Raw genomic sequence first — 11,807 nt, forward strand, 5'->3', positions numbered from 1 at the left:
GGTCAAATTAAGGACATGGTGATCATAAAAACACATTTCAGATTTCAAATAAAGCACAATGATCATTTACAACAACTCAATATATGATGAACATGTCAGTATACTGTTTAAATCCATATTTTACTATGATCTATTTTTTCCAGTTTTCTCATTAGGGATTAAAAGCTCTCATTTTATTAAAACTATTATCACAGAAATGTATTCAAAGTCTTACCTCTGTCAAAATGCTTCTTCTATAAGGCTTTTCCCATCATATATTAGCAGACAGTCTTTTCAACCCCAAAGCTAACAAGGGATCAGAGGTCCTCGCTGGGTAATTTATCACCCTGCGCTCATGAGGGCAGGAAGCAGATTGATTCTTTGTGTCTAGTTAAGCAGTCCTTAAATGCCACTCCAGGAGACTCATAGAAGCTAGAAACAGCAGCAAGATCATTCAACTCAAACAGTTATGCTGATAATACAATATGCAATAAAATATTTGTATAAAATGTTATGTTACATTTGCATCCTATTATCTGAACTCCGCTTACGTTGTGTTGCATTCCACGATGAGCATACAGTGTTACACAGAGTGCTTTTGCTTTGAACAGAGCTTGATTTCTGGGTTCCACATTTTAAACTGATATTTTGTGAGACAAACTTGATAATTATGAAGTAATTATGAAAATTGTAATTAATCTACACATAGTTGAAGCCAAAGTGTTTCAATAATTGTTGAAATGATCTTGATTCAGTCAGACTAATGTGCTAGAACATGCAGTTTGTGAACTGAAATCCAGCACAACAAACTCTTTTTTTTCAAGCAATGGGTGGGTAGTTTTAAGTTGCTTCATAAAAGCTTATATAGCAAAAAAAAAAAAAAAATGTGTTGATTAATAGGTTTATAGTGCGTTTTTAGAGTGTTTTATGCTGACTTCAGCGCCAGATCACAGCTCAGTACTTACACCCACACTTCTGCTACACAGCACGGTACTGTAACCTTTTTATATGGGTTTGCCCCTCAAGCGCTGGCCAGGCAATGAGTCTGAATGCATACTTTACTCTGTGCATGATTCAGTTAGAGAATTTTTTTTTTTCACTATATTTAAAGCATATGAGCCTGCTTTCACAGGGCTTAGACTAAACCACGATTAGGCCATAGATCAATGAAGACATTTTTATAAAAGTGTCTTAGAATAAAAACATTACTGGTGCCCATCTTGAGACAAAACAAAGGCACTGATATACAGGTATTTTAAGATCAGTCAGTGCAAGCTGCTTTCAACTGAAACAGCTCAGACTTACAATTTAGCCTGGGACTAGGCTTTCACTTTTGTCTGTGAATCCGGGGGATGTACTATTAAACTGACCAGTAGTGTTCAAGGGTGGCTGCCATCAGAAGTCAGTCGGTCGGTCGGTCGGTCAGGTCAGGTCAGGTCAGGTCAGGTCAGGTCAGGTCAGGTCAGGTCAGGTCAGGTCAGGTCAGGTCAGGTAGTCAGTCAACCAACCAACCAACCAACCAACCAACCAGTCAGTCAGTCAGTCAACCAATCAATCAATCAATCAATCAACCAACCAATCAATCAATCAATCAATCAATCAATCAGCCAACCAACCAATCAATCAAGCTAAATGTATTTATGTATTTCTTTTTATTGATTGATTGCAATTGATCAATAAAAAGAAAACAAACAAACAACCAAATAAATAAATATATTTAGCTTTAGAGGCACTGCATATTTTGTAATTGTTTACTCTAATTTGTTCTTCCAGATGCAAGTGATTCCGTTAATATGTATTGAAGTCAGTTCATGTTTTAATTACTGTAATTTTGATCAGTGCTGAACATTTGTCCACTTCCAACATTCATTATTAGCCCTAACAAGACAATTGAGCACTGTTTTTATTTACTAATGATTCGCTTGCAGTCAGCAGGAATTTCGGAGTAATCTCCCCTCAGCAGCTTTAGCAGCTTGTCAAACAGGCACAAAGTGAAGAGCTCAAGAACCTGCTTTTGGCAGAGCTGACAATGAAATCTCTCTCTGACCCCCTCTGTCTCTTTCATGCACACACACACAGACACACACACACACATAATGTCAAGAGGATTCTTCCAGAAGCCAGCACATCCAGATCAAGAGCTACACTAAAGGTTTGATATACACTAGATGGGCCAGCTCCAAATCATGGGCCAGAGTCCACTTTTGCTAGTTTAACGACGGGAAAACGGTTGGCGCGGTTGAACCATGGACTTCCTTGCACAGATCGCCGAGTATTGTTCTGCGTATAGCACTCTACTAGTGTTAGCTACCTTACCGAGCCATTCTGTGTTTCTGTTCAGTTCCAGTATTGTTCTGCGTTTATTACCCTCCTAGTTTTAGCTGCGATACGGAACCTGTTTCTGGTTTTCTAGCCTGTGTTTCCTGGATCTACCATTGTCTCGCCATTCTGACTCTGTTTTTGCTTCACTTGGACTATTGCTCATGTTTCTGGATTGCCCCTCTTCTTGTCAAGCCCTCTGGATAACGTATGCTGTCGACTGACTCGCGCCTGGTTTGGATTATTCTTGTTTCTCGTCTGTGCCATACCTGTTTTGACCACGTCTCTGTATGATAAAGCTTGCAAAGGGATCCGCACGCCTCTCGTCTCGTTCGCCCCATTACAGAGCCTGAACACACCTCTTTTTTTAGACCTGGGGTCCATTCTTCATACGTCGCTAACTCAGTTAGCAGGATTTCATTGTTGACGAGTTCGCTTGATCTTGGATCATTTGGTTCTTCAAAGCTCATCCTGGACTTTATTACAAGATCACCCTACTGGACCAGGGACAATAATTTTAAATAATAATAATTTAAAAATGAATTTGAAAAAAATAATTTTAATTTAATAATTTAAAAATAATAAAAATAATTTATAAAAAAATATTTGTATTGGAGTCTTACATGTGCACTTAATCTGAGTCGTGCATTAATTTGAGTGGTGACAGCTATTATGGGAGTGGCTTGATGGAGTGCAGGAGATACAGTTAACTTGATCGCTAAGAAACTTTAATTAATGCTGTTACATAAGAAATCTGCTTCAAATGTAAAATTAAATGAATTGCTAATTACAACATTGAAATAAAAATGTAAAGTCTGTACAAATACTAGAAGTCATGAATATAAATATTTGGGAATCATGCATTAAAAAATTACAAATAAATTAAAAACAGTGCACATTTCATTTATCTATAATAATATTTATGTAGTTTTGTTTGCTTGGCTGTTTCCTTATAAAGGTCCAGAAATTTGTCAAGTTTTTCATCAGGTGTCTTTTTTAATGATATGATGTCATTACGTTGCTGTCTTGCCGCCAGCCAATCGCTGCATTGCTGATCACGGTTTCGAGTATCGATATATCTGCCCTTTTCAGGGAACACGAGAACGCGCAGTAATCTTAGACAATTTAATCCAGATATTTTAATCTAATACGCAAATTCGTTTGAAGAACCAAATTAGCCAGAGATCAGTTATCAGGATTAGAAGATCTGGAATCTTTCAAATCATCTCAGATGTATTAAGCGAGGTACAAAGAACGACCGAGGTACAAAGATGACCGTTAAAACTGTGGACTCACTGTGAACCAACGAGTGTATTCCATAACAGAGATGTTATCAGTCACTCAGTATGTACATTTAATGATGTTAAAAAGGTTTAATATTTATGAATTAGATTATAAACGTATCCATTTTGTACATTCACTCCCCCCACCTACAATCCCTGCCAGGCCGAGACTCGAACTCACAACTTTTGGATTACGAGTCCGACTCTCATACCATTAGGCCACGACTTCCCAATGGATACATTTATAATCTAATTCATAAATATTAAACCTTTTTAACATCATTAAATGTACATACTGAGTGACTGATAACATCTCCGTTATGGAATACACTCATTGGTTCACAGTGAGTCCACAGTTTTAACGGTCATCTTTGCTTTAAACCATTTTCAAGATCTGAGGTAAACTATCTGTTGTTGATTTCAGTATGGCTATAAGGTCACGCAATATGATATATAAACTCATATTAGACACGTTTATCTTTGAATAAAGCACATAATCATCTGAGATTCTACTGTCGTATAGTTTGTATGTTATTGTTCCAACCGCGACTTTGCGGAAATATAAACCGTTTCTAAATTAGAAATTTAGCATGTTGCCGTTACGGATAGTTAGGACAAAAACTCTAATTAACATGGAAAAGATACCTTTTATCGCGTGTCGCGGCGTTGTGTCGCGTGTAATTAGGACACGGTGTATGAGTGTGTGTAGGAAATAAATACATAGTTCAGTCAGGACCACTTTCCTCAAAGTATATTAATTACATAAAGCATACAGTTAATGTTGGTGGTATGGTTCTGTTCTGGGCAAACTCCACACGCCCGTCCATGCAGCCATGCCTGGACATAGCGGGGAGAGCAGCAAATCAAACCCACCTGGGGTAACAGAACAGATCCAGTAATCATGCATCCATAAAATAATTCACAATTTAACATGAATTGTAGAAAACCTCCAGATACATAGAGGATGATTGCTATGTACTCAAACACCTCAACAGATATCATATTTAAATAAATCCCGGCTAGGAGGAGTTGGGGATGGAGAAGGGAGTTAGAAGTGGCGTGCAGCCAAGCAATAGAAGAGAGCCTGAATAAAAAGGATTTAAATAGACCGCTGTAATATGTGTCGAAACCAGATTGGTAAACGTCAGGAACAGCTGATCGTCAGCTGATGCGATCTTGACTGACGTGGCCTGACTGAACTAACGCGATGCTCAATTTATAGCAGCAACTTTATGACTTGGCCCAGGCATTTATTGAAAGCTGAATGTCACAAATTGTGTGAAGCTTGCACATATGAAGTTACAAATTCACAGCTCTAACAGTATGATGCAGCTTTTGATTCTTCATAAAATGCTCTTTTTGCATTGAAAAATAAGATTTGAATTGCAAAAGTTTCTATGAAGAAATTTTGATTCCAAATTATTCTTTTTCAGTTTGTCAGATGATTGGTTGGAATCACCCAGGCCATTTATTATTATTATAGAATACATGTTTTCAAACAGCTTTTTCTCTGGTGATTTATTCATGTGCTCTGATGTTGGCCCATGGCATTACAGCAGCATATTCACAGAACAAAGAGCAAAACAAACACTGGTCTACACCAGCACTTTGCAAGCTGAGAGACAGCACTCGACTCCACTGGAATACAGTCGTCTGCTGAGGTGGCATCTGACAAGAACAGATAACTGGCATTTGCCCCAAAGTGCACCAATGCTCAGATCCTGCTTGGATGTCGAGTTTCATCACACATCAAACATCTCTCCTCTACTGCCATTCATCTTTGACAGATCAGTGCGTGTCAGTCTGGTCTGTTGTTACTTGTATCTTCTTCTCATAGTTGGCCTAGATGATCCTCGTGGAAGCAAAGATGAATCAGGCAGTGTGTGAGGAAACTGACCACTTTAAAGCAGACACAAGTATATGTATGATGGACATGAGATCTGCACGCAGCTCTCTGAGATTAAACGCCATGAATTGTACTCAGGATTAGAGTGAGACATTTGAAATGTCTCTGAGGACTCTTTAATTTCACTGACAGAGCTTGAATGAAATGATAATAATGAATAATGAGACTGAAGTGCTCACAAGGAACATAAAAGAGAAAATTATCATAATTTGCTCACATTCTTGCTGTTCCAAGTCTGTTATGATGTTTTTCTGTCTTTCTTTCTTTCTTTCTTTTCTTTTCTTCTCAAGAGCAGGAATGTAGATTGTGGATTTTTGGAAACGTAATTTTGGTCATTCATTCAGTCCACAAAATCAGGTTACATTTGGTGTCTAATCTGCCAAAATTGAGTTTTTGGAAAAAAACATCAATATGTTTGTGTGTGTGTGTGTGTGTGTCCTTTTTGTCCCTTTTCAAAAACCCCAAAAAAAGGATATTACCATAATTTAATTTATCTCTTGTTGTTTTAAACACATACATACATGATTTTATATATATATATATATATGTATATATATATTTTTTTTTTTTGTGAAACACAAAAAGAATGAGCCCTCTATGACACAGAAACTTATTTTCATAAAATACAAACATATAAGTTGTCAAAATTGTGTTTCCATGCTACAATCAGCAGTGTGTGATTTATTTTCGGGGTTAGTCGGGTGTGCGTGCTAATTTTGTGTTTTCCTCACATTTACTCATTTACTCCTTTACATTGTAAATGAGTGACTAAATAAAGCCACAAGCAAGCATCTCTTGAGCTCTGAGTTACATAAGTGAGGAAGGGGTCTAGAAATCTGAATTCAGTGTTTAATCACACACACAAACAATTACTAGTATTCTGGGTTATATAATTGTAGTTGTTTATCTCTCAGTGCACTGGATTGTATTCTAAATGGGTTACTGTACATACAATTATGGCCTGTGAACAAATGGAGAGGAGCAAGTGAGAGGGAAAGATATAAAGAGGAATACATACAGAGTACATATATAACTAGCTTACTTAAATACCTCCTAGAAGCTCTAACCGCTGGTTAAAATGGTCTTGATTGAGTCATGATGGATTTGTTGATCTTGGGGAGGAGTGATAATTGATTTTTGGCAGAAAGTGAAAAAAAAAAAAAAAAAACTTCAGTCACCTTCTATTGACTTAAGGTCATTTCATTTTAGAGCCATTTTAATTCAAGAATAATGCTATAAATATAAATATATTTTTCTATCATTTCCCATGAAGCTGCCACAAGAAGATTAATTTGCAATTTGAAGGCTTGTTTGAAAAAGAACACTAAAAAGGCTCAAAGCAATTGGACACCACAGTATGTGTGTCCGGTGCTTGATGGAATTAAGAGGACAATGTCATGTTAAACAAGCTGCCGGTGCACAAGAATAAATCAGCAAATACCATGGAATTGCCCACTTCAAGCACTTAACAAGCACAGAATCATCCATTGACTTTACACATTACAATGAAGGATGACATGATACATGGTCTGGAATCAGTATAAATGCGCAGGTTTAACATTGAACAATGTTCAACTAAACTAAATTAGATTATTTTCTTCACAAAACTGTTGTCTGTCCATTGACAATAAAGCAGGCGGAAATTACTTTACGCAACCAATCGGAGCCGGATGTGACGACACGCGGACTGTGATAAAGGCCTATTGAAACTGTAAAAGTGCAGGTGCACTGGGAAAAAAATTCTAATAGAAACAATTTTCACTCAGAAATTATGAATACATTAGTAATTTAATTCAAAGCAACATTCAACTGCATGTCACACCACCTACAGTATTTACTGTGGTTGATAGTGACTCACACACTATTTTATGAAACGGTTAGTGACAAGGATGTATTTAATACATAGGAAGTGTCAACAGTTGTAGTCTTAGGGGGAAAGTCGTGGCCTAATGGTTAGCGAGTCGGACTTGTAATCCGAAGGTTGCGGGTTCGAGTCTCCGGCCGGCAGGAATTGTAGGTGGGGGGAGTGAATGTCTCTCTCCACCCTCAATACCACGACTGAGGTGCCCTTGAGCAAGGCACCGAACCCCCAACTGCTCCCCGGGCGCTGCAACATAAAATGGCTGCCCACTGCTCCGGGAGTATGTTCACGGTGTGTGTGTGTTCACTGCTGTGTGTGTGTGTGTGTTCACTGCTGTGTGTGTGCACGTTGGATGGGTTAAATGCAGAGCACGAATTCCGAGTATGGGTCACCATACTTGGCAGTATGTCACTTCACTTCACTTCACTTCTTATAAAACACAAACAAATGTGTTTCTGCTATTTATATACACTCACTGACCCCATACGGAAAGGTAATATATTCACATATATGTGAAGCACTGTTAAATATATTGAAATATATTTTGAAAACATATTTAATATACTGTATAATGCTCATGTTGCGTGTGTGTGTGTTTACATAGGCTATTTGTGAAATTACATTCATGCCTCATATGAATTTTTTAATCAATGTGTTTTTGCAATGCAGCAATGCATTTTGTTTCTACACTACGTTTACAGTTGTTAAAGCTATTATATTATATTATATATTGTATTGTATTTTATTACAGATCCTATATTCTTATTCAATTTAGGCCTACTATCCACTTAAAATTTTTTATCAAGTTTCAGGACAATTTTCTAATTGTATGTACTAGGCCTATTATGTAAACGCTGCGTAACCTTCATGTGTTTTTGATGGGCGCGCGTGTTGAACATTCAAGGCGCATTTAAACTGGAGAGGGAGTTACCATGGAAACAGGACGGCAGCTCAGCTGGCAAGTAGCAAAAAAACTCTGTCTCTCACTGTTGTCTTTACTGCTTTCAGGTAAATTTAGTCCCTAAAATTACACAAATAATACATACAACTGTTCCTGACACTTTCTTACATGTACTCGACACGCTTCTGTTGAATATTTACTCTACAGAAATGTTTTTTACAGTCTATGGTTCAGTGTCATCGGGAAAAAGTCAGTTAGCATCACAACCTTGAGCTAACTATATAGAGGCTAACTATAAGAGGTAAGCTAGCTATAGATTTGAGCTCTTATGAAAGTTTGGAATTTTAAAGTGATTTTATAGCTTTGTAAATGTTTTGCTGGCAATTTGTTAATGGATGAATTGAAATAAGCTAATTAATTTAACCTAAAAGGATGCACTGTACACTGTTGCCAACTCTCGCGAGACAAATAAGCAACCGCAGCTTCAAAAACAAGCCCAAAACTGCTCGTACCCACAGCCATGTTCAGAGGGAAAGTGCTTTACTTTGAGGTCAAAAACAGGTTTTTCTACCATTTAAAATAAAATAATGTATAAATATTAAATAAATGACAAAAAACAAAATGCCAAATAAATATGACAGGAAAATATATCAAATATATAGTATTAAATTATAATGTTTATTATATTAAAAAAGAAAATATTGTATAATATTATTAAAAATATTAAAAATATTTAAAAAATCATTAAGATGTCATTTATATCCATTCATGAAGTCAAAAGGTAATCTAATAATCTGGTCTAAATTTAAATATAAAAAAAATATATATATATATTTTAAGACATCTTGCCACACCAGGCTATTCGAACCAAATGTATTTACTCTTAGTATTAGGATATGATTACTTGTTTTTTTTATTACAGCCCATGATAATTAATACATTACAAAAACATTGTAAAAATTAGGCTAAAAGAAGTAGACCTAGAGGAGTCATCTCACTCCTCTACGTCTACTTCTGTCATCGCTTAGATTACAGCATCACATGCCTTCTTTTTGAATGAGATTTTTCTCCAATGAGGGGGTGGAACATCTGGCAAATTACGCTACAGCACTTATATTATTACACTGGTTGGATATTAACTGCAGGCAGACAGTGTCAATCAATGCATTGGTGAATACAGCAAACATAAATAAAGAAACAAAGTTGCTTGTCAGATTTCCCTAACAAGCAACCATATATTTAAATAAGGCCAAAAAAACGCAACCAGGGATTTTTTTCATGCAACTTTACAAAAAAAGAAGCCCAAAGTCGCGTATAATACGTGGTTTAGCTCTCTGGGCCTCCCAGCGGAGTTGGTTCGTGAGGGAGGCGATGTGCATCTGTCCAACCAGGGCCCACCGGATGGGGCTCACAAGGATGGCTGGAGGGAGTATGGGTTCAGCTGTGGAGGGTTTGTTGGGGTCATGGATATGCGAGAGGGAATCCGCCTTGAAATTCTTATCTCTGAGTCGATATGTGATGAAAAACTGGAACCAGGTGAAAAAGAGGACCCAGCGGCCTGCCGGGGGTTTAACCTCTTAGCACTTCAGAGATATTCCAGGTTTTTGTGGTCAGTGATGACCATAAAGGGGTGTTGAGCTTCCTCCAGCCAGCGTCTCCAATCTTCCAACACCAGTTTAATGGCGAGCAGCTCCCGATTTCCAGTATCATAGTTCCGCTCCGCTGGGGAAAGCTTCCTGGAGAAGTAAGCGCAAGGGTGGAGTCGGGGAGGCTCTCCATGGTATTGAGACAGCACTGCTCCCTTGCCGGTGGTGGAGGCATCCACTTCCACTATGAATGGTAGTTGGGGTTCGGGATGTGAGAGGATGGGAGCAGTACAGGAGGCCTCCTGGAGATTCTTGTAGGCGGCTCGAGCTTCGGAGCTCCAGGGCAGAGACTTGGGTTTCTGACGGAGCATGGAAGTGAGGGAATGGCTCAGAGAAGACTGAAGTTCAGAATGAACCTCCGGTAGAAATTTGCGAAGCCGAGGAATCGTTGGAGTTCCTTTAATGACTGAGGCTGGGGCCAGTCCCGGATGGCTTGGACCCTCCCCTGGTCCGTCTGGATCCCATCCGCACTGAGGATGTAGCTGAGGAACTGGACCGTGGGGCGGTGGAACTCACACGTCGAGCTTCAGGTAGAGGTGGTTTTTCCAGAGTTGGCGTAGGACCTGCGTCACGTGATGGCGATGTTCGGCCAGGTTCCGGGAGTAGATCAGGATATCGTCTATGTACACAATGATAAACTGGTGGAGGAAGTCCCGGAACACCTCATTCATAAACCCCTGGAAGACAGACGGGGAGTTGGAAAGGCCATACAGCATGAACCGATATTCATAGTGGCCTGAGAGGGTAATGAACGCCGTCTTCCACTCGTCGCCTTCCCGGATACGAACAAGGTTATAGGTGCTCTGCAGGTCCAGCTTCAAGAAGATGCAGGCCCCACGGAATTCCTCGAGGGCAGCCAAGACCAGGACCAGGGGAAGAGGATAAGGGAGCTTGACAGTGTGATCATTGAAGGTCCGGTCTCGATGCATGGCCGCAAGCCTCTGTCCTTCTTGCCCACGAAGAAGAAGCTTGAGGCCGCCGGAGAGGTGGAATGAACTGTTGTTGGAGAGCCTCCTTGATGTAATCCTCCATCGCCTTGCGCTCCGGGATGGACGGGGGTATACTCGACCCTTGGGGAGTATAGCTCCAGGCAGTAGGTCAATGGCACAATCCCATAGCCGGCATGGTGGTAACTTCGTGGCTGCCTGTTTGCTGAACACATCCTGGAACGCCATGTAGTCAGATGGGATCGTCGGAACCTCACGAGGTTCGGGGCTCTCCACTAGGGTGGAATGAACTTGAAGCTACGAATTACTAACCAGGGACACAGGGGCATTGGAGAGACAGTTTTGGATGCAGGTTTTACTCCATCGTAGGATCTCGCTGGTATCCCATCTGACTTCGGGGGAATGTTGAGATAGCATGGGGCGTCCCAGGATGCTATCGACAGTGGGTCCCTCCAGTACCAGAAAGGAAATCCTCTCCTGATGAAGACAGCCTACTTGCAGAGTGATCGGCTGAGACCAGAAATTGATGTGCCCACGCCCGAGCGGTTTTCCCTGTATGGTCTCGATCTTCATCTCAGCCTGTCTCTGGTGGGGTAAATCAAGCTGTTTTAGGAGGGCTTGTGAGATGAAATTGCCTGAGGATCCCGAGTCCACGATGGGTGGGTACTGAAACGAAATGACGTTGGGTGAGTAGTTGTACCGTTAGCAGTAGTAGGGTAGAGATAGCAGGCTCCAATTGGAGGGTACTCACCGCTGGGCATGGGGGACGAGAGGGGCACACCCGAATAAAGTGCCTCGGACCTCCGCAATAGAGGCACAGCCCCATGGTGAGACGTTGAGCACGCTCATTGCATGAGAGGCGACTAGTATTCATTTGCATAGGTTCTGGTACCGGAGGACAGGTAGCTGGTGAGGACGGACAATGAGCGGTTATGTCCAGCTGACAAGCCATGAGACATTGGCCT

This window comes from Barbus barbus, assembly GCF_936440315.1.
Source record: "Barbus barbus genome assembly, chromosome: 41".
Lineage (NCBI taxonomy): Eukaryota > Metazoa > Chordata > Actinopteri > Cypriniformes > Cyprinidae > Barbus > Barbus barbus.